The 24,703-nt window shown below is 42.3% G+C and overlaps 1 long non-coding RNA gene across 1 annotated transcript in view; it reads right to left on the bottom strand.

The window, feature by feature from the left end:
• The window catches only part of LOC115031929 (uncharacterized), a 202,009-nt gene that overhangs the window by 67,769 nt on the left and 109,537 nt on the right, over positions 1-24,703 (bottom strand). Inside the window, exons 4-6 of the long non-coding RNA XR_003837571.2 lie at positions 17,566-17,756; positions 16,840-16,955; positions 14,915-15,059 (exon numbers count right to left, since the gene is read on the bottom strand). This is a non-coding gene — a long non-coding RNA (uncharacterized LOC115031929). The remainder of the gene's footprint in view (positions 1-14,914; positions 15,060-16,839; positions 16,956-17,565; positions 17,757-24,703) is intronic.

The following is a 24,703-nucleotide window of genomic DNA, read 5'->3' as shown; positions in this document are numbered from 1 at the left end:
CCGTCCATTTGCCTAGGAATTTCATAAATTCATACTTTTTAATACCTGAGTAGTACTCCATTGTGTAAATGTACCATATTTTCTGTATCCATTCCTCTGTTGAGGGGCATCTGGGTTCTTTCCAGCTTCTGGATATTATAAATAAGGCTGCTGTGAACATAGTGGAACAAGTGTCCTTCTTACCGGTTGGAACATCTTCTGGATATATGCCCAAGAGAGGTATTGCGGGATCCTCTGGTAGTACTATGTCCAATTTTCTGAGGAACCACCAGACTCATTTTCAGAGTGGATGTACAAGCTTTCATTCCCACCAACAATGGAGGTGTATTCCTCTTTCTCCACATCCTCGCCAGCATCTACTGTCACCTGAATTTTTTATCTTAGCCATTCTGACTGATGTGAGGTGGAATCTCAGGGTTGTTTTGGTTTGCATTACCCTGATGATTAACGTTGCTGAACATTTTTTCAGGTGTTTCTCAGCCATTTGGTATTCCTCAGGTGAGTATTCTTTGTTTAGCTCTGAGCCCCATTTTTAATGGGGTTATTTGATTTTCTGGAGTCCACCTTCTTGAGTTCTTTATATATATTGGATATTAGTCCCCTATCTGACTTAGGATAGGTAAAGATCCTTTCCCAATCTGTTGGTGGCCTTTTTGTCTTATTGAAGGTATCTTTTGCTTTACAAAAGCTTTGCAATTTTATGAGGTCCCATTTGTCTATTCTTGATCTTACAGCACAAACCATTGCTGTTTTATTCAGTAATATTTCCCCTGTGCCCATATCTTTGAGGCTTTTCACACTTCCTCCTCTATAAATTTCACTGTCTCTGGTATTATGTGGAGTTCCTTGATCCACTTAGATTTGACCTTAGTACAAGGAGAAGGAAATGGATCAATTCTCATTCTTCTACATCTTACTCGCCAGTTGTGCCAGCACCATTTGTTGAAAATGCTGTCTTTTTTCCACTGGATGGTTTTAGCTCCCTTGTCAAAGATCAAGTGACCATAGGTGTGTGGGTTCATTTCTGGATCTTCGATTCTATTCCATTGGTCTACTTGTCTGCCACTATACCAGTACCATGCAGTTTTTATCACAATTGCTCTGTAGAACATCTTCAGGTCAGGCATGATGATTCCACCAGAGGTTCTTTTATCCTTGAGAAGAGTTTTTGCTATCCTAGGTTTTTTGTTATTCCAGATGAATTTGCAGATTGCCCTTTCTAATTCGGTGAAGAATTGATTTGGAGTTGTGATGGGGATTGCATTGAATCTGTAGATTGCTTTTGGCAAAATAGCCATTTTTACTATATTGATCCTGCCAATCCATGAGCATGGGAAATCTTTGCATCTTCTGAGATCTTCTTTAATTTGTTTCCTCAGAGATTTGAAGTTCTTATGTTGGGTCCTGTTTGTGTAGCCAGTCTGTTAGTCTATGTCTTTTTATGGGGAATTGAGTCCATTGATATTGAGAGATATTAAGGAAAAGTAATTGTTGCTTCCTTTTATTTTGTTGTTAGAGTTGGCATTCTGTTCTTGTGGTTGTCTTTTAGTTTTGTTGAAGGATTACTTTCTTCCTTTTTCTAGTGTGTGGTTTCCGTCCTTCAATTGGTTTTTTTTTTCTGTTATTATCCTTTGAAGGGCTGGATTTGTGGAAAGATAATGTGTGAATTTGGTTTTGTCATGAAATACTTTGGTTTCTCCATCTATGGTAATTGAAAGTTTGGCTGGGAATAGTAGTCTGGGCTGGCATTTATGTTCTCTTAGTATCTGTATAACATCTTTCCAGAATCTTCTGGCTTTCATAGTCTCTGGTGAAAAGTCTGGTGTAATTCTGATAGGCTTGCCTTTATATGTTACTTGACCTTTTTCTCTTACTGCTTTTAATATTCTATCTTTATTTAGTGTATTTGTTGTTCTGATTATTATGTGTCAGGAAGAATTTCTTTTCTGGTCCAGTCTATTTGGACTTCTGTAGGCTTCTTTTATGTTCATTGGCATCTCTTTCTTTAGGTTTGGGAAGTTTTCTTCTATAATTTTGTTGAAGATATTTGCTGGCCCTTTAAATTGAAAATCTTCATTCTCATCTACTCATATTATCCGTGGGTTTGGTCTTCTCATTGTGTCCTGGATTTCCTGGATGTTTTGAGTTAAGATCTTTTTGCATTTTGCATTTTCTTTGATTGTTGTGCCAATGTTCTCTATGGAATCTTCTGCACCTGAGATTCTCTCTTCCATCTCTTGTATTCTATTACCAATGCTGGCATTTATGATTCCAGATTTCTTTCCTAGGGTTTCTATCTCCAGCATTGCCTCACTTTGTTTTTTCTTTATTGTGTCTACTTTCCTTTTTAGGTCTAGTATGGTTTTGTTCATTTCTATCACCTGTTTGTTTGTGTTTTCCTGTTTTTCTTTAAGGACTTCTACCTGTTTGGTTGTGTTTTTGTGTTTTTCTTTAAGGACTTGTAACTCTTTAGCAGTGTTCTCCTGTATTTCTTTAAGTGAGTTATTAAAGTCCTTCTCGATGTCCTCTACCATCATCATGAGATATGCTTTAAATCTGGGTCTAGCTTTTCGGGTGTGTTGCAGTGCCCAGGACTGGGTGACATGGGAGTGCTGTGTTCTGATGATGGTGAGTGGTCTTGGTTTCTGTTATTAAGATTCTTACATTTGCCTTTCACCATCTGGTAATCTCCGGAGTTAGTTGTTATAGTTGTCTCTGGTTAGAGCTTGTTCCTTCCATGATTCTGTTAGCCTCTATCAGCAGACCTGGGAGACTAGCTCTCTCCTGAGTTTCAGTGGTCTGAGCACTCTCTGCAGGCAAGCTCTCCTCTTGCAGGGAAGGTGAACAGATATCTGGCATTAGGACCTGCCTCCTGGCAGAAGATGAAGGTCTGAAACAGGGCCTGTCCCAGAAGCTGTAAGCTTCTGTAGTCCACTCTCAACTGCACAGACTAGTCTCAGAGGAATTCTGGAACCAAGATGGCTTCCCCAGGTGCTCAGGCAAAGCCCTCCCGGGTGGGGAGAACACCTGTCCTCTGGCAGGGAAGGTGCCCGAATGTCTGGAGCCTGAAACGGGTCTGCCTCAGAAGCTGTCCTCTAGGCACCTTGGGGGTGTCCTCTGACTCCTCGCCCAGGTGACCCAGTGCTGGCGCCTACTAGAAGGGACTTGTTACCCTGGTCAGGCTGGGTTTTCTGCTTCCCTAATGCTATCTCAGGTCCCGTGAGATTGGAATGGAACAGAAGTTGTGTTCCACTCACCAGTGGTCCTAAGATCTCGTGGAGAGTCCTCTAGGGACCTTAGTGGGGTGACCGCCGACTCCGTGCCCAAGGTGACCCAGGGCTGGAGCCGACCAGAAGGGCTCCATTTTTTTCCTGATACAGTTTCCTTGTCAATCATCTAAGCCTCCCTGCCCCTGACCTTGAACTGGTCATAATGCTTAAGAAAGGAGAGAGTGAACCCCAGACAGAGCAAAGATTAAGGCATGAGATCACATCCTGTCAGGTGCAAGGGGAAAAGTTGAAGCTCTCTTGGCACTAAGGAGAAGACCCAAGAAGTAGAAGGAAGGAAGGGGATCATCCCCAGTGTGTCTGCTCCTCTCTAACACCTAGGGATAACTTTGCAGGTAGACAGATGCAGTGAGAGTCAGAGACTGCCTGGATTCATCCCTAAGAGGAGATTGCTCCTCGTATTACCAGGTATACATTAGGAAAAGCATGAACTATCGTGAGGAGATAAAATTTAGATACAGCACCAAATAGATAATGTGAGCATGCAATCTGAGATCAACGATATTAGCAACTCTGCCAGAAGGGATAATATGGGGACCAGGTTAAGGACCCCAACAAGCCAGAGATTACTGGGATTGCACATAAGCCAAGGTTTAGACTATAGTGTTTGGCAATAGGATTCAGTACAATGTCCCACACCAGATGACTCTAGCTACACTCAGCAGGTAAGCACAGGATACCAGCATCCAATTAGAGGGTGGGGGGAACAATCTTCATAGGAACTCAGTTAGGGTCCAGCAACACCCTCTTCCTCCCACACCCCATAGTCACTTTTTATACTCTGTGCCATTAGTGGAAAAGAGGTTGTAAAACTTCTCTTTAAAAGAAGACAAAAATTGATGTAACTGTGATTCCATTACAAGGGACTCTTGAAAGAAAATAGTAGAAATGCCACAGAGTGAGGATTTAGCTCAGTTGGCAGGGTGTTCACCTGACATGCACAGAGTCCTTGGTTTAAACCCAGCCTTGCATAAACCTGTGGTGGTATACACCTATAATCTTACCATTCAGGAGATGGAGGCAGAAGAATCAGGAGTTCAAGGCCATCCTCTGCTACATATGGATTTCAAGGCCTGGCTGGGTTCCTTGGGGCCCTGTGGAAAGGAAAGGAAAGGAAAGGAGAGGAGAGGAGAGGAGAGGAGAGGAGAGGAGAGGAGAGGAGAGGGGAGGGGAGGGGAGGGGAGGGGAGGGGAGGGGAGGGGAGGGGAGGGGAGGGGAGGGGAGGGGAGGGGAGGGGGAAGGGGCAGGAGAAGGAGAAGGAAGAGGAGGGGGAGGGGGGATGGAGGATGAGGGAGAGGGGGAAGTAGGGAGAGGAGAGAGGGGGGAAGGGGAAGAAGGAGAAGAAGGGGAAGAAGGGGAAGAAGGGGAAGAAGGGGAAGAAGGGGAAGAAGGGGAAGAAGGGGAAGAAGGGGAAGAAGGGGAAGAAGGGGAAGAAGGGGAAGAAGGGGAAGAAGGGGAAGAAGGGGAAGAAGGGGAAGAAGGGGAAGAAGGGGAAGAAGGGGAAGAAGGGGAAGAAGGGGAAGAAGGGGAAGAAGGGGAAGGAGAAGCAGAAGGAAGGGAAAGGAAAGGTGAAATACCACAGATGGTATCATATTTAATTGGAGTGATCTCCTTTTCTGTTCTACTGACCACACATTCTATGATTAGGACACGCTGAGGCTAACAAGTAAAGGTAGCTGGGTTTTACCTGCCTCAGTGAAAGATTATATGTAGAGAGCCCATACTTCAGGGACAGGTGGTTGTATACCCAGTGTTCCTGGTACAGACAATATTATTTATAAATAATGTATACCACGTTCCCATAGTTTGCTCTTCTCTTAGAAAACAGCATCATCCAAAGAATGTTTTCATCTCAGAGATAGTTATCCTTTTTAAAGGGAAGAACGATCATGTTCCCCTCAAGGAAAACAAAATATTACTGAATACCTAGGAAGGGCATGCAGTCAGCTTCTGACAGCATTGGAAACCTCCCTTCCAACAAAAGGCTACTCCCACATGCTCTGGGGAACAATGTTTTCATTTCTGGCATCCTTTCAAATCGAAGGAAAACCTCCTCTGCTGCATATACAGTATTTCCAATTTTGAAGAGAAGCCCAGTGCCCAATATAAAGGCAAGGAAAACCAGGAAGAAAGAAAATTATTACAAAATCCAAAATTCCAACATCTACAAAGGCTGAGAGAGCAGGTTTTCCTACCAGTGGTATTGAGTACAGGTAAAGTTAAAGCCTCTCACAATTGCTCTGTAGTACAGCTTGGGGTTGGGGATGGTGATTCCACCAGAGGTTCTTTTAGTGTTGAGAAGAGTTTTTGCTATCCTAGGTTTTTTGTTATTTCAGATGAATTTGCAAACTGCCCTTTCTAACTCGGTGAAGAATTGAGTTGGAATTTTGATGGGGATGGCATTGAATCTGTTGATTGCTTTTGGCAAGATAGCCATTTTTACTATATTGATCCTGCCAATCCATGAGAATGGGAGATCTTTCCATCTTTTTCTAATTCTTTCTTCAGAGACTTGAAGTTCTTATCATATAGATCTTTCACTTCCTTAGTTAGAGTCACATCAAGATACTTTATATTATTTGTGACTATGTTGAAAGGTGTTTTTCCCTAATTTCTTTCTCAGCCTTTTTTTATCAGCTTGGCAATTCCTCAGAAAATTGGATATATTTCTACCAGAAGATCCAGCAATACCACTCCTGTGTATATACCCAGAAGATGCTCCAACTTCTAATAAGGACACCTGCTCCACTATGTTCATAGCAGCCTTATTTATAATAGCAAGAAGCTGGAAAGAACCCAGATGCCCCTCAACAGAGGAATGGATACAAAAAATGTGGTACATTTACACAACAGAGTACTACTCAGCTATTAAAAACAATGAATTCTTACAGAGACAAAGTTCGGAGCTGAGACAGAAGGAAGGACCATCCAGAGACTGCCCTACCTGGGGATTCATCCCATATACAACCACCAAATCCAGACACTATTGCATATGCCAGAAAGATTTTGCTGACAGGACCCTGATATAGCTCTTTCTTGTGAGGCTATGCCAGTGCCTGGCAAATACAAAAGTGGATGCGCACAGTCATCTATCGAATGGAACACAGGGACCCTAATGAAGGAGCTAGAGAAAGTACCCAAGGAGCTAAAGGGGTCTGCAACCCTATAGGAGGAACAACAATATTAACTAATCAGTACCCTCCACAGTTTTGTCTCTAGTTTCATATGTAGCAGAGGATGGCCTAGTCCGCCATCAATGGGAGGAGAAGCCCTTGGTCTTGTGAAGATCATATGCCCCAGTACAGGGGAATGCCAGGGTCAGGAAGCTGTAGTGGGTGGGTTGGGGAGCATGGCGGTGGGAGGAAGGTATAGGGGGCTTTGGGGATAACATTTGAAATGTAAATGAAGAAAATATCTAATAAAATAAGTAAATAAGACAAAAAGGTGAATTCATGAAATTCTTAGACAAATGGATGGATCTGGAGGATATCATCCTAAGTAAAGTAACCCATTCACAAAAGAACGCACATGATGTGCACTCACTGATAAGTGGATATTAGCCCAGAAGCTCAGAATACCCAAGATACAATTTGTAAAACACATGAAACTCAAGAAGGAAGACCAAAGTGTAGACACTTTTGATCCTTCTTAGAATGGGGAACAAAACACCCATGAAAGGAGTAACAGAGACAAAGTTTAGAGCAGAGACTGAGGAATGACCATCCAGAAACTGCCCCACCTGGGAATCTATCCTATAAACAACCACCAAACCCAGACACTATTGCAGATGCCAACAAGAGCTTGCTGAGAGGAGCCTGATATCGCTGTCTCCTGAGAGGCTCTGCCTGTGCCCGACAAATACAGAAGTGGATGCTCACAGTCATCCATTAGACGGAGCACGGGGTCCCCAATGAAGGAGCTAGAGAAAGTACCCAAGGAGCTGAAGGGGTTTGCAGCCCCATAAGAAGAACAATAATATGAACTAACCAGTAACCCAAGAGTTCCCAGGGACTAAACCACCAATCAAAGAAAACACATGGTGGGACTCATAGCTCTAGCTATATATGTAGCAGAGGATGGCCTAGTCGGTCCTCAATGGGAGGAGAGGCCCTTGGTCCTGTGAAGGTTCTATGTCCCAGTATAGGGGAAAGCCTGGGTCAGAAATCAGGAGTGGGTAGGTTGGGGAGCAGGGGGAGGGGGAGAAGGACAGGGGATTTTCAGAGGGAAACTAGGAAAGGGGATAGCATTTGAAATGTAAATAAAGAAAATATCTAATTAAAAAAAAGTTAAAGCCTCTCACCCTGACTCCTTCACAAGACAAAAGATCTGTCACCCATGTTTCTCCCTCCTCAATTTCCTCCAAATCTGGAAGAGTCCAGCCGTTGTCCAGGGGCTAAATCTACTTCACAATGATACAATCATAGGGACAAGGCAAACAACTGAACAGCCCTTCTGTTTATCTTCAGAACCTGAAATTTGGATTGTAAATAAAAACTTTAAAGTGGCAAGGCTTGATAAGTTACTTCCCTTTTACGTATTAAGCACACAAACTTTATGAATCATAAGCATTGTTTTCTTATTTTATGATAAAATGAAACACTGATGAGATCTCAATTATGTAACTGTGCTCACTGCTGCTTCCCTACAACCTTTGGTAAGCACTGGGGTAATAGAATAGACAACAAAAGCCATGGCGGTGTCCCCAGTTTCTGGATAGAGTGCTATTACCCCAGTTTTGAGAATTAACCCAGCAATCTTCAGAAAAAGCAAATGGCCTGTGTACAGAGATATTTATTCAAATACTTTCCATGCTGCCAAAGCAAACAATAAACTCAACTGAAAACAACTAAGTGCCCCCCAAATCATTTCGTGATGCTTTAGCATAGCCTTCTGCGTCCTTGAAATTACTGCTAATGAAAGCCACGTGAAAGCATGGGGCTACATTTGTTTCAAAACCTTAAGTGAAAAGATTGAAGTAGGAGACTTACCTACCCTCTGTCAAAAGAGGTGAAAAGCTTTGCAAGCAATACAGAAACAATAGGTACAAATTAGTTACATTGTTGACCTGTTTAAAAGAATTTTTAATATTTCTATTTTTAAAAATCTGCTTTATATTTTCAAATGAGAAATCCTAAAGAAGTCCTTCACAGAGCAATGGGATGCTGATGGAAATCCAGGGCAGTGCCACATCCTTGCATAGGAATTTCCCCTCACATGTCCATCGAAATCCAGCTGCCTGTCTCACCAGTAACATTTTCTCAAAACAAAGACACCAAGTAACAGAAATTTTGTATTTTGTTCCAAGTTTTTTAGTTTGTTTGTTTTCTCTCTGAAGGATTCTCTTCTAACTTTGGAAGTGGAAAGATTAAGGAAAAAAGAATGAGTGCAAAAGTTTTTGTTTTGTTTTGATTTTGTTTTGTTTTAAAGCAACTATTTGGTGAGTGGCTACAGAAACACAAAACCACAGCAGAGAACCTCAGTCTCAGCTTTCACAAGAGTTAGCAAGCAAATGCTGTTCTCACACCTACAAAACAAAGGCCCCACCAAAAACTGCCCATAGGAGTTTTTTCAGAAATCAAAGTGAAAAGAAACTTACAGTTAGCCATGCCTTGGCCAGAACCCAGTGTCTGAAGGTTAACGTGTTTTCCGAGGGGAAAATGGAAACCCAAGTCAATTACACAGAGATGCATAGTAAATTGAATTTAGTACTCAAAGGTGTGTTATGCTTTGGAGCTGAAGTTCTCTGGACAGGATGATGCGGCAGGAAACAGTACCCACCCAGTCTTCAGGACCCTGGGTGCTCATCAGAATGCTACCCAGCAGCTCCCCAGTGGCCTCTTAAAGGGAAAATCACAACCCTGCCGTTTCATGATTTTGATTTGATCTGAAAATGGAATAGATTGCCCAGATCTGCATATGGGACAGATCTGTTCCAGGTTGGGATGTTCAGAGGCATGGAATTAGATTTTCGGGGATCATCAGTCAAGTCACCCATTATCATGAGATGAATACTTCACAGAGGTTAGATATCCATAGCTGACACTCCCCAGCTTAAGACCACCAGACACATGCAACTATATTCCAATCTACCAACATCAGACTCACTATGTAGAAATGCACTGTGTACATTTAGAAATTGTACTATATACAAATGGTGCTCAGGCATGCCCGTCAGAGGGTTTTAGAGTGACATGGTACATCTGAGTCCTTAGATCCTTTTCAGGAAAGTTCCAGGAAACAAGGTGTGTTGTGAATGGCATCCTATCAGGACCTATCATTTTGCATCTTGTTATTTTTTTCCCTAATCTACAGGAGAAAGAGTGTCACTAAGGTGACATATAACTGCCGAGCAAGCCATAGTCACTCAGGTGAACCCAGAAGCTGGATTATGTGACCGTTTTGGTTTGAACGGAGTTAACTGCTTCTGAATGTGTTCAAACCTGTTTGCAGGGAAGCCGTGTTTTTATCTTGCTCAAACCATGATCAGAGCAAAGAATGGTCTGGTATTGATATTCCAAGAAACTGTTTATGTTCAACAGATCATTGTGGTCTAGCTGATACAGACAGACAAGCTCCGAGCTGACAGCACTGCACCTACATTTTTCTTTCTCCCCCTGAAGAAAATAATTGACTCCAGGAGTAAGTAATTAGCTCAGAAGCCAGCAAAAAGGAGACCCCAGACTGGAAACTATTGAATAGTAGTCAATCCATGAAGCAGAAGCCCCAGGGAAATGAGCCAACTGACTCAAAGGTACTAATGTGGAAAAAAAAAAAACAAAAAAAAGCAAACACACATATACATACACACAAACCCACAAAGACAGGCACACCACATAGTTATGTAGCTAACCTGTGGAATACAGTGACTCTAACTGGTGCATGCACACAGCCTATGTTATTCATCAGTAACATGATTTTTAATTTGATGAAGCTTCATCAGGCATCATAGGATCTCGTGAAGTTTTCCTGGTTGTATTCACCTGTAGTGGAACACCAGCTCCAAGATATCTGACTCTTTCTTATGGTTTATATGGTCACAGTCATCCACAGGCAAACATTCTCATGTGGGCATGTAATTAAGGATAGAATAAATCTTTAGTCTATTTTAATAGATTAATTCAAAATGGAAAGCTATCAAAATGTGGAAAGAGTCCTTCAGAAAAAAATCACCAGGTGAACTGAATATGCATTTCAGATTACATGACGCCTGCTTTTCTTGGATTCAGGATCTATGTCCTTTCTCGGTTGGTATACTTGCTTCCATCAGTAAATATTCTCTGATAATCTTTGTCAAATAAAATGTCTCCCTAAGCCCAAACCCATTTAGTAACAAGACCATTTGTAGGCTCTAGTAGCTCGTTGGTTATTTGGTCTGACAAACATCTGTAAGGTAGGAGTTCGGATAACTTAAAAGTAGATAAAACCACATTCTGGGACGTAAGACCTTATCTGTGATGTCCTGTCCCACCCCACTCCCATGCCTCTGTGCCTGCATTCCCACTCCCAGCACCACAGCCTTGGATCTCCTGTGGCATGTGTTGAGAACACAGTAGCATTAGACACTGCACAACCATCAGGATCCCAGGAAGCCACTCAACAGTTTTGGGAAGCTGCAGAAGCATTAATGGCCTGGAGAACGGCAGAAGAGAGACAGTGTTTGTTCCAGTAATTAACTTTGCATCGGGAGGGACAGGGAGGCCCCTGCAGAGGGCATCTGATGCCTTTCCTCAAGGGCAAGTCACACTGATACTGGGTGGATCTGTGACCTTTGACAGATGGAGTAGCATTTGAGCATTGCCAGATTAGGAAGAGGGAGACAATAAAAGCAATATCATTTTCTGAACACAGGGTTTATTCAGAAGAAATCTGGTAATCAGCCGAGGGTAGGAGAGGGTTAGACTTCCTTAGGGGCCCCACTCAGCACCATTTCTTGTATTAAAAACGTCCTGTGTCTCTTCAGTCCTCTCTGATGACAGCTCTGATGCTGAAGATGCTGAGAGGGGTTAATTCAAAGCTCTAGGAAACAGTCCCTAAGGATAGGAGTGCCCCTCACAAGGTCACATGAGCCACGTTTTGAATCCATGGTTTTCATACTTGGTTATGATATTGAGATCATTCAAAGAGGTTAGGAGATGGCTCAGTCAGCACAGTACTGCCACCACCCACTCACCCCTACCCACCCCCAGAAAACGAAGCTGAATTTAGTCCTTACAACATAAATTAAAAATGCCAGGTGCAGTAGCATGTGCAGGCAACCTCAATGCTGGGGAGGCAAAGACAGGAAGATCCCTGGGGCTCTCTGTCCAGCAAATCTAATTAAAGCTAGTCTCAAAGTATAAAGAAGAACAGTTGAAGCAAATCCTAGGCATTGGACTTTGGTGTCCATTCACATGTAGCATGCACACACACACACACACACACACACACACACATGCACAGTTGCCATGTGAAGCCCCATTCCAGACCATTTACAACAGAGTCTCTCTGTTGCTAGCTAGACATAGGCATCAGCAGTTTTTAAGGCTCCCCAGCTAATTGCCCTGTGCCTCCAAGTCTGAGAGCCAATACTTCGGGGGGGGGGGGGGGAAGAACGAGAGAAAACAACCTAAGACCAGTAAACACTGAAGTACAGTGACTTGATTGGAATGGAACCAAGCTAACTCCCCTGCAATGTTTTAAGGCCAGCCATCCCCCAAGAGCTAAAGAGAAGATGAAAGGACCCTCCGCAGTTTGAACAGAGGCACACCGACTGCTGAAACTTGTTTATGCAGAGTATGTTGCCACCATGGAGCAAGGCTGCCTGAACCTTTAAGCCAAACAAAGGTAAGAGAGCATGCTGAGGTAGATGAAGGGAGTGCTCTCTGTGGTTCTTAGGACTCTTGGAGGAAATTATCTCTACCCAATCCATAACTGACCAGTGCCATCAGAGCTCCCCTGGAGTATCAGCCCTGCCCACAGTTAGAGATACTCTTTTCTGTGTTTTGGGGTTTTTTGTTTTTGTTTTTGTTTCCCTAAGACTTTCCCATCTTGCCTGCTTGCTGTTGGTATGCTTTTCTGGGTACCAGTCACTGAGGAGCAAAATCATGGTGACAGACTTTTTGACTTTAAAGAGCCAGGATGTGCTCAGATAGCAGAAATGGCTACCTATGTTCTTCTCTGAAACCCACAAAAATACTTTACCATGCATTGCAATCAGTGAAATTTTGCTCAATGGTAAGCTCAGACAAACAATCAGAGGAGAGTTATTCCCAATTTTTTTCCTGGTGACTTGTCATTTAATAACATTGCCAAGGTGTTTCTTCTCCTATGGTGACCGAGCTTACTGACCCCAGATCGTCTTCAGCTGGTTTCTTTCTTTCTGTTGGCACTACAGAGGCACTGTACAATCCTCAGAACAGCCTATGTCTCCACTTGACAGACTTTTATCAAACAGATGAAAAATAACATAATCCTTATTAACATGGTATTTACTATGTGGCTACTGGAGTAACCTTTTGCTTATATGGGCTCATTCAAGCTGCACGGTGCTCTTTGATGGCAATACTACCATGAGGCCCATTATAAACATCAGACCACTAGAATACAAGAAATGAAAACACTTAACCAAAGTCACAGGGCTAGAGCAACAGTACAGAGGGAGGAGAGCTGGGATTCTAGGTCAAGCCAGGAGGCTCAGCAGCGGCCTCTCTGAGAAGAGCAAGGGACTAGTCTGGGGTTTTCTTGTTCTTCCTTTAGACCACATACTTTCTAATATTCTGCTGATGTCTCCACCCAAAGTTATTTCTAAGACTCTGTTCTGGTCCATTTTGCAGCAGAATATCAAGCCTTGGTGACTTTTACAAAACATACATTTTTCTACTCTTCCAGATGCTGAGAAATGCAGGGTTCAGACACAGGCGTCTGGTCTGGGTCTTCTTGCCATGTGATAACATGGCAACAGTATCACATTAGGAGGGTGAGGGTGATCTCTGGTCTCTACTCCTCCTTTTACAAAGTGACTAACCTCATCATATGGAGCCTGCCCTCATGACCTCAACTAGCTCTAAAATAGAGCCCTGTCTCCAAATACCATCAGCCTACAAAGAAGGCCATCGTATTTCTAATGCATGAACTTCAGGGGGTAGGCATTAAAACTTCAGGAAGCACCACAAAGTCACAGGAAAATACAAGACATTGCTTGAGTATAAAACAGAATTTCCAGAGCCATTGCTTCCATGATAGACACACGGGTTATTTCTGACACTTGTAAACACAAGCAAAAAGTAGGGGCCCTCTTAATTTGTACTCATCTCTTGAGGATTTTGCAAAGCAATCTGGGGTGTCTCTCTAGGTTGGAAGGCACTCGCACATTTCAGTTCCCATGTGCTGCACATTGTCAGTTACCATTCAGGAGCAGCTGAGTCCTGTACACTCCTGTCATTAATACTTGAGAGCCATGCTGCACAGGTTCTGTGACCAAGTGAACAACCACAAACAATTTAGAGTCTTTTATTCTTTAACTGCCAGCTCTCTACCTAAGCCCCTTTTAGCATAAGCCAATTTTCTCCAGAATTGTTACAATTATTTTTACTCTCACTAAAAATAGATTATGTATTACTTAGCCTAGTTAATACCACATTCCTAAATCCCTGTTATAATTTTAAATGTGATTTCACTCTGTGAATAACTCATAACGCATAAAAGCTACCATGTGTATTCTTGTTTTCTGTGCAACAATAACTCAAAATTAATATGAAAGTTATAATACCACATTCCTGCAGAATGTATACAGATATGTTCTTGGCAATGGGAGCCTGCCCAAGGAAACACCTTTGAGAAATATCAATCTCACTAAAAAGTGTGTTGGGTTTAAAAGGATTGGGTGGGGGTGGGTCTCGGGAGCAGGGAAGAAGAAGGAATAGAAAGAAACTATTCCTAACATCCAAACCAACAAAATGTGCTGGCCAGATTCAGTTGGCAGGAAAAGATTTTTATAATTTCTTTTCCATAATTTAGCCTAGCTGGATAATTACATTTAGAAAAATAAGAGAGTAACCACAGATGTATATGTAATGGAATTTTTTTAATGCAGATATGTCCCTCATGGAATTAAAAGGGGCAATAAGAAGGCTATCATTAACTACTTTAGAACAAAAGTTGTATTCACTCCAACCAAAGGAATAATTAACATCAGTCAGGAAGACACAGAATGCCAATCTTATCCCCTTGTCATTTCAGAAAGCTGACTTGACAGTCGCACGCCCACTCTCGTTGACAGTCAAATACATTTCTCAGGAATAGATTAGCTTCCACGGGTGGATGTAGCGAAGTTTTCATTTCCAAACCAGCTTCATCCAAAGAGTTCAGAACTCTGACCAAGTTGTTTTCACAAAGTCTTTTTGTTTCTCTAGAAATAATGGGAGAGAGCAATCTCAGGCTTCCGGGTCTGCCGGGTGGCAGCTGCACTTACCTGCTTCAGAAGATTCCAGAAGGAAATCGGACCATACCTTTCTAGGACAGGAGGTTGGCTTCTGCCTCCTCTTGGCAATCCCTAAGCATCCATCAACAGAACTCCTACTTCACTAATCCTCCGGGCTCCTCTGTGAATCTATGGAGCCCACTCAGATAATCCAAAATAATATGCCCACCTCCGGGTACTCAGATCACATGTAGCAAGTCCATTTGTGGCACACTCGTAGATGTAAGGAAGTAAGGTATGGTTGTCACTGGGGGCCACTGTTAGCCATATAATTATGTGCCATGTGTACTTTTGCTGGACCTCAGGCTCCTTACCTGTCAAATAAAACAAAAATACCTTGATTTAAGGACTATCCAGTGTTGTACCTTGTCACAGACTAAACCCAGTCTTGCTTGTCTGTAAGGTTTGTTGGTTTTACTCTGAAGAAACAGGTTGAGTTTGGACCTGCCTGGATGGGGCCCACCCACAGGTGAGCCGGCTGGTTTTCAAATCTGAGTCAGATGTCAGAAAGGACTCCTCCAGCTCCCAGGATTCCATGGGCTATGCTAAGATGGTCCTGGAAGAAGAAGAAGAAGAAGAAGAAGAAGAAGAAGAAGAAGAAGAAGAAGAAGAAGAAGAAGAAGAAGAAGAAGAAGAAGAAGAAGAAGAAGAAGAAGACAAACAACTATTAAAATGTTTAAATTCGGAGTTGAGGCACATTAAACTTGAGTGTTTAGATAAAAATAAAGAGCACTGTCAGTGAAAGTCTCAATTATGTATTCTCTACCATACCATTGTCTTCATTAGCATCCACTTTCCACACCTGCATCTACAACTTGTAAACTGTGGATTCTTTTGAACTCATAATGTTGACCCGAGATTCTATCTGGAGGTAGGAAGGCTGAGCAGAGAGAGATGAAGTGATAGCGTTCATGACATCACCCAGCATGGGAGCTAAGGATGCTAAGATCTTCCTAGGGTAAGTACACCACTCCATTAGTTAACTAGGTGACCTGGAGTAGTAGATCAGCTACCCTCTTGAAGTGGCGTCATTATCTGTAATGTTGTTACTGTTATTCTTAGGAACTGCAGTGGGGAAGTTTAGGGATGAAAGATGAAAAGAAAAATACCCTACCCTTCCACTCTTGCTTAAAACCAGAACGATGGCAATTTTATCTTCCTTATTGTTTTTCTTATAAAACTGTATCGAGAGGATTCCACTGACTGCTAACAGGCTAAAAAATGCCTCGAACAGATGAACCTCCATAGATGAACCGTGTTAGAACTTAGTTCTAAATTATAGCCATCCAGAACTCCGAGGTTGACTTGGGAAATGGGGACTGTCAAAGATGAAGATGATGTGGAAAAGACAAGTAGAGAGCACACTCAGAGGACAGAGAGGAAACCAGGGCCTCCTGCTTCACTGAGATACTTTAGTAAGTGCCAGGTTCCTTCCGGTGGCTGTTCCAGAGAGTCAAGTGGGATGAATATTAGACTCTACTGCTTCCGAATGGTTTAGATGGAAACTAAAGGATGGGAGCATGTGCAGTCCAGTTCCACTGTCACCCTAACTTAACTTATTAGAGACCATGGGAAAGGAACAGCCAAAGAAAGACAGAAAAAGGTATGGATTGTTTTTTCAGACATGGTGATGAGAATAAAAGCCTTGTTTGCCATTCTCAGAAAAGGTGAGGATGCATTACTCCCAACCTGGATAACAATGGCTTCCATTTAGAGAGTGCCACCTACTGGTAACGTGAAGCATGTGCCCCCACCACCACCACCACTTCCCCCAACCTCCCACCCACACCTCCCCCCAGAAAATCTTGTTTGGGGCAGTTTGGCTCAGGGAGTAAAGGCTCTTGGAAGCCTCCCCACCTCCTCCACTCCCACCACCCATTTTTTTTATTTCCAGAACACAGATAAAGGTGAAAGCAAGAACTGTCTCACCAAAGCTGTCTTTTGATCTCCATATGTGTGCCACAGTGTGTGTTTAATTATTAATAAATATACATTCTCTTAAATCTTGTTAGATTCTCATCTGACTCCCAGTAGGTCTAGGTGATTCATTTCAAAGATAGTGAAGATATGATCCAGAAATGTAAAAAAACTCACTCAGAATCTCATGACTTGCCACAGACTACAAGCCTCCAATTGTGACCTGCTTGGCTGCTGAACCTTCTTTCTTTACAGCACGGGCAGAAAGTCCAAGGATTTTCTTGCAAGAGCCACTAGAAATGGATTCAAGACCAGAGCATTCACATCATAGTCAAATACCTCATGATTCATTCCCTCAAGCTAATTATTCTTTGTAATAAACGCATTTTGAGTAATAACAGAACACATAATTTCTTTCTTCAAAATGCCTTCTGAAGGTCAGCACTGTTAGCAGAGGTAACTATTTTCTATTTTGGTCTGGCTTTAATTTGAGTAATAGTCTGATTGAACATAGATATTTATGACATTTATTAAAAGCTTTTATTACTAATTTTGCCCAGAAAAAAATCCTAATGGAGATGTATTAGAGAATTTCCATAAAATTAATGTCCAGACTTAATGGATGTCTAAGGTATCATTATTAACGGGAATGTTCCATATCCAAAGGATTCTTTGATTAGAGATTAGATACAGTTAGATCAGAACTTATTTAAAACTGGACAAATGCCAAAGTATCCAGAAATTCAATTTAAACACATTCTAGAGGCTAATGCCTTATTTAGGTTGAGTTTATGATGCCAAATGAAAATTAGCAGTTATGAAAATTGGATTGATTTGGTCAGATGGGCCAGTTGCGGGATGATCTGAAGGCCATGGCTCCCTAAGTTTAATTCCTGTCAATACCTGCTTGAAGCTGGTCAGTTGACTCAAAATGAATCCCCATCTGCAGAAACTGACATTCCAGGCAGATTCTCACTGAACCGAGAGCCTGATTCTTGAACAATTCTTCATTGGATCACACTACATTGATGGGCTCATTGAAGTCTCTTGTTTTCAAGGTCTTTCCCAAGGCCTCAAACTCTACCACTGTAATTCTGGACAAAATAAACAAATCTCTTGGCTAAAGATTCCTTCTTGCAAACGGCATATCAAAAACAGCATGATAAAAGATACAGTGATTAGCTTTAATTGTCAACTTGACACAGCATTGAATTGCTTGGGATAACAGTTATGCAGGGTTTTCTACATTGGCTCTGCCTGTAAAAACAAAAACAAAAACAAAACAAACAAAAACAAAACCCTTCTACGGGAAGGGTTGTTTTAATTCAGTTAATGTTTGTAGGAGGACCCACTATAGGTAACACTATCTCTTAGGCAAGGCATTCTAAACGATGTAAGACTAGAGACATTGAGCTGAGCACAAGAAAACATGTATTAAGTTCTTGTTGATTTTGACTGTGACTATGATGTTACTAGTTGTCTTAGTTAGGGTTTTACTGCTGTGAACAGACACCATGACCAAGGCAAGTCTTATAAAAAGCAACATTTAATTAGGGCTGGCTTACAGGTTCAGAGGTTCAGTCCATTATCATCAAGATGGGAGCATGGTAGTATCCAGGCAGGCATGGCACAGGAGGAGCTAAGAGATCTATGTCTTCATCCAAAGGCTGCTAGTGGAAGACTGACTTCCAGGCAACTAGGGTGAGGATCTTATACCTACACCCACAGTGACACACCCATTCCAACCAGGTCACACCTATTCCAACAAGGCCACACCTTCAGATGGTGCTACTCCCTGGTCCAAGGATATACAAACCATCACATTCCACTCCCTGGTCCCCATAGACTTGTTCAAAAACATGAGTCTATGGGGACCATACTTAAACATAGCATAATGCAAAATGCATTTAGTGCAACTTTCAAAGTCCTCATAGTCTATAGCAGTTGCAACAATGTTAAAAGTCCAAAGTTCAAGGTCTCTTCTGAGATTCATTCAACTTAATTAACTGTAATCCCCAAAGCAAGGCCGCAAACAAGCTGGGCAAACTCCAAACTCTGCATCTCCATGGCTGATGTCAAAGTGGTCTTCAGATCTCCACTCCTTTTTCATCTTTTTTGACTGCAACAAACTGCTTCCTCCTGGGCTGGTTCCACTCCCTGTTAGCAGCTTTCCTCAGCATGTGTCCCATGGCTCTGGCATCTTTAACATCTTTGAGTCTCCAAGGCAAGTTCAATGTTACAGCTTCTTCTTTCAGTGTCTGGGATTCCACTTGATCTTTTGGACTCCTCCTAAGGGCTGGCATCACTTCTCCATCTCTGTCCTCTGTAGCACTCTATGCTCTGGTTGATCCACTCCATTACGGCTGCTGTTCTTGGTGATCATCCCATGGTACTGACATCTCCAATACACTGGGGTGTTCCACTCCAACTAGGCTTCACCAATAGCCTCTCATAGGCTCTCTTCAGGGTGCCAAGCCTCAAATCCTTTGCATGACCCCTTCAATCCTGGGCCATCAACTACAGCTGAGGCTTCACCTTCTCCAATGGGCTTCCCTGGCCTCTCACAGTGCTAAGCCTCAGCTTCTCTCCATGATCCCTTCATTCCTTCACAAGCAGTACCACCTGAGTGACTCTTACACATTACCAAGTCCAGCCGCAGCATGAGCTACAACCTTATCTATCTCTGGAACACAGCTTCTTTGTGCTCCCAGAAAACAATTTCCAGAAGATTTCACCTCAACGATGCTGGTCTCTTCTTAATCACCGCTAATTCCTTAGCTCCAGCTAACCAGCATCAATTTTCCCAGTAGTTCCTTCCATTCTTAACTCTAGAGCCAGAGGCACAATGGCGGAAGCTGCCGAGTTCTGCTGCTTACAGGAATTAGAACATGATCCCCTTGTATTATTACATTATCACTAGCTTTATGTTTTCTAAATCCTTCATTGCCTAAGCTTGGCTATCCTGGTTCTTGCTCTGTAGATTGACCCTGAATGTAGAGATCAGCATGCTTGTCTCATGGGATTAAAGGTGTGTACCACCATGCCTGGATCTAATTTAGCTGGGTAGGATCTTGCCCCAAGGTCCCTCTCCCTTAATCTTTATCTCCTAGAACACAAGATTTTGCTCCATTTCGCTTCCTGGTACTCCTTTAATACTCAAACCATATATTTTATATTTTTCCTTTCTAAGCTTGCTATGCTTGTTCAAACTTCTCTTCATAAGACTTAACCAGAGAACAAAGTCTCTGCTGGGCTTTTTTGAAACTTCTTTTGTCAATGCAATTAATCCAAGTCTCTTCACCTTAGCCTCAGGCAGACTTTTCAGACAAGGGTAAAAAGTAGTCACATTCTTCACCAAAATACCACAAAACCAGTCTTTATGCCACATTCTGAAATTCTTCTCCTTTGAAATCTCTTGGGCCAGGTCAACACAGTTCAAATTACTCCCAGCAACAAAGTCTTCCATATTCCTACTAGGATGACCCATTAAGCCCCATTTAAAGCATTCCACTGCTTTCCAAATCCAAAGTCCCAAAATCCACATTCTTTCAAATAAAAGCATGGTCAGGCCTATCACAGCAATACCCCACTCCCAGTACCAACTTCTGTCTTAGTTAGGGTTTTACTGCTGTGAACAGACACCATGACCAAGGCAAGTCTTATAAAAAGCAACATTTAATTAGGGCTGGCTTACAGGTTCAGAGGTTCAGTCCATTATCATCAAGATGGGAGCATGGTAGTATCCAGGCAGGCATGGCACAGGAGGAGCTAAGAGATCTATGTCTTCATCCAAAGGCTGCTAGTGGAAGACTGACTTCCAGGCAACTAGGGTGAGGATCTTATACCTACACCCACAGTGACACACCCATTCCAACCAGGTCACACCTATTCCAACAAGGCCACACCTTCAGATGGTGCTACTCCCTGGTCCAAGGATATACAAACCATCACACTAGTCATTCTACATCATGCTGCCTTGGCTTCTCCATACAGTAAAGTGTAACCTGGAATTGGGAGCTAAAACCAACCTGTTTTCCCCTAATATGTTTTCGGATGTAGCATTTGATTATTGAAACTAGGACATGGGGTTCTCCATCTTCCCCTTCCTCTGATCTTGACATTTTGATAGGTCATTTTATCCACTCATAGAAAATTGTCAATGTTAAATAATCACTATAGAGTAACTATTTTTTAAAAAATTTAAGTAACTAGTAGAGTACTTATGTTACATGTATAAAGCCCTAGGTTCAAGCCAGCATCATATAAAACCAAGCATGGTGATATATGTCTTTAATTCCAACATTAAGGAGGTAGAGGCAGGATAATCAAGAGTTCAAAGTCACCTTTTTTCAAGGTCATCTTTGGCTATGTAACAAGTTTAAGGCCAGCCCGAGCTTCATGAAATGCTGTCTGGAGGGAGGTAGGGGTTGAGAAAACATAAGTATATTCTCTTCAATACTTTCAGAAATCTTAAGTCACTACCAACATTTTGAAACAATTTAAAATATCCCCAAGGCACCAGAAAATATCAGAGAAAGCATCCCAGTGTTCATCCTCTTATTACTGAAGATAATCTTATGGGTGCCATGGCCCTAGAAATCTTGATAAGCAAAGCAGAGATCAGTAGGTACAACAGTTTGGTTAAGTCCCCTGAAATCCATGTATTCAAATCCTAAAGCCCTAAAGCCACCTATTTGGACCTATCAGAGGTGACTGGATGATAAGGGATCTGCCCTTAAGAATAGACAAATCTACTCATGTATTCATGGACTCCTGGGAAATCAGGGACTGGCTTCTGTATACGTATGAGCTCTCTCTGAAACATGCTGACTCTGTGTCACCATGTAGTGTCTTCTGTCCTGTCATGGCACAGAAAGAATGCCCTTAGCAGATCCTAATGACATGCCTATAGACTTGCCAGGTTTCAAAATCATGAACTTAATTTTTTTTGTTGTTAAAAAAAAAAAAAAAAAGTGTCTGTCCTTTTTAATTCCCAGCTATAGTATCAGTCACAAGAAAGGAGATTTGGCTGAGACAAGTGATTCCATTTTTCTTAAAACTATCCCCAGAAGATTCCCCACTCTTCAAATTTTGCTCATAACTTCCCATTACTAAATCAGAAGCCACAAACCAATGACCCAAAGATGTATTTTTGTCTGGCTCACTACACAGTGGCCCAAACAGCATTTAAAACAAAAACTGAATTAGTTGCCAGCTTTCAGGGATCATAAAACATATAGGAGCCATGGGTTCCCAGCTTCTGAGAGAAAGTAAGAGCATAATGCAGATGCACACACATTCCATATGGCGGCATTTGGCATCAGTGCTTACTCTACAGAGTCCCAGTTCCTTTCCACTGCCCCTGGATGCTGAGTCAAGCCTTCCTACATTCAGTTTTCTTCTTAGCAATGCCCGCCTAGTCCCTACAGGGATTTGAACTTACAACACCATCATAAACTGAAACTTTAAGCTTTTCAGAGACCATTGTCTCCAATCACCTCCTTCTCTACAGAGGGCATTAGAGATCCAGAGAGAGGAACCAATTTAATCCACATTACCCAAGTTGCTGATTGTGGAGCTGGGGATGAGGTAGGCTCCAGTTCTTGTATTAACACATTATTCCAACTCCTTAGGGATCAGTCTCACGGGCTCTTCAGCCTTCATTTCTAAAGGCAACCCTGACTGTGAACCTGGCCCACATTGACCTCTCTTAACATGTGATCTCATCCCATCCTCAGAATTTTGATATGGTTGGTTGTTCATGATAATCCCATATTATGAATTAGAACATTGAGAGATTAAGAAATCACCCCATTGCTACAATGGAAAGAAGGGCAGATCTATGACTGGCATTCAGAGCTCCGCATCTTCACGGAGACTCGCCTTCCTCTGCATGTACACACACTCATGTGTACACACTTCATACTTTAACCAATTTGTCGACCCCTGTCACATCTTCTGCATTGCTCTGGGTTGATGCTCTCACAAAGCCTATGCTCCAGGGGTGTCACTGGCTGTCCCTGTCACCACGAATACTTGAATCTTATGAAATCTCACTTTACTATATGACTTAACAAGCAAAATATTCTGCTTATATATTCTACCAAACTCATGAATTTTTCTTCTCAATCCAGATATTATATTATCTCCTTGTGTGTATCATATATATATATATATATATGTATATATATATATATATATATATATATATATATATATATCCCTAGTTTGAATACAAATGAAAGCCAGGCAGAAGAGACAACACAGCGAGAGCCAGACAGCCAGACTTTCATTCTCTCAGGGATCTGGGCAGAAGATCAGAATGTATAACTATTGCTTGTATCTATTCCTCCACATACAAAAACATCCCTACCTGTTTGCCAATGCATGTGCAGATATTGACACATTCACAGGTTTCCTCCCAGCCTCCTTCTTTGCCCTCATCACTGCCATATGATCTTATGATGTGGGCCATGAAATAAAAGTGTGGGCATATAATACTATTCGTGGAAGACAATTCTGTTCCCTCCCATGAGAAATACAGGGCCCTTTCCCTCAGATTTCCACTCAACCAATCTGCTGATGGATGCCAACAGACACCAGGCGAAGCTCCTAGAAGCATCCATGTGGAAATGGATGAGAAGAGGGGGCCTGATTACATCCTACCCAGAAGAGAGCTCCTCTTTGCCCAGGAAGTAGACAAAGTTCCAACATCCTCCTGGTGATGAGCTCATCTGATCTCTTTGTGAGGAGAATGGCTCTGAGCCCTCAGCTGACAGCTGCTTCAGCCCCAGCACAATTGCTGAGCCCACAGACCACAAGCACTCTCATCCTTGGCAATGCTGATGCTAGAGACCAAGGAAGGCACATGGAAGGAGGGTGCACGCAGCTTCTGGAGTGATGCCACAGTCACCTGTGCTGACTATGGGTTTCTCTGAGCTGCGGAAATCTCTCTGTAGCACTGAGTATGAGAACACTGAGAGTGCATCAAGAAGGAAGCCATCCAGTTGCTTCCCTGCCTCAACAGCAAACCCTAGAAAGAGTGTATCTCCTGAATCACTGATCATTCATCAAACATCCATAGAGAAATCAAACATGGAGGAGTAAGCAGCTAACATACCCTGCCAAGCACATATAGCCATAAAACAGTGTTGGTCCTCCCATGATGCATCTTCAGGTGTTATCCTTAGGTTGACATTTAAATTTTTTCTACAAATATGTACCTAAAGCTCAGGCTTTAAAATGATGCAGACCTAAAGTTCATTTCACTTTGAACATTACATTTTTCTACTACTCTCTAGGCCTAGGTCATTTATTTACTGACAACTTCTTTAAGTTCAGTTCCTCCAAACCACCTGGAAAATGATGGGATTAGAAATGTTGTGTTCAGGGGTATGCAAGGGCTAAAGCTTGAGCATATACATATAAAAATCCTAATACAAGTATTAATGTATTGGTCAAGCCAGAGCCTGACCAATACAGATGTGGATGCTTGCAGTCAACCATTGGACTGAGCATAAGAACCCCAATGGAGAAGTTAAGGAGAGAACTGAAGGAGCTGAAAGGGTTTGCAACTCCATAGGAAGAACAACAATATCAACCAGCCAGACCTCCCACAGATCCCAAGGACTAAACCACCAACCAAAGAGTACACATGGAGGGACCCATGACTCCAGCTGCATATGTAGCTGCATATCCAGCCTCTCTCCAGTGATGTCATAGCCCTTGAACAGATGGAAGCTAGGGCTAGTTGAAATGAACTCTTGAGAGGGGAGGCCCTAGGTCCTATGAAGGCTTGGTGCCCCAGCGTAGGGGAATACTAGGGTGGTGAAGCAGGAGTGTGTGTATGGGAAGGAGCACCTTCATAGAAACAAAGGGGAGGGAGAATGGAATAGTGGGCCTGCAGAGGGGAAACTGGGATGGGGGATGACATTGAAATGTAAATAAATAAAATATCCAATTTTTAAAAAGTACTAACATACAGAAAAGCACTTGACCAAAGGGGTCTGTCATTTTAATCTATTATAGTGTCAAACATTGT

This window comes from Mus caroli, unplaced genomic scaffold, assembly GCF_978045245.1.
Source record: "Mus caroli unplaced genomic scaffold, Mus_caroli_1 scaffold_1, whole genome shotgun sequence".
NCBI classification, from domain to species: Eukaryota; Metazoa; Chordata; class Mammalia; order Rodentia; family Muridae; genus Mus; species Mus caroli.
This window is presented reverse-complemented; position numbering and strand designations above follow the sequence as displayed.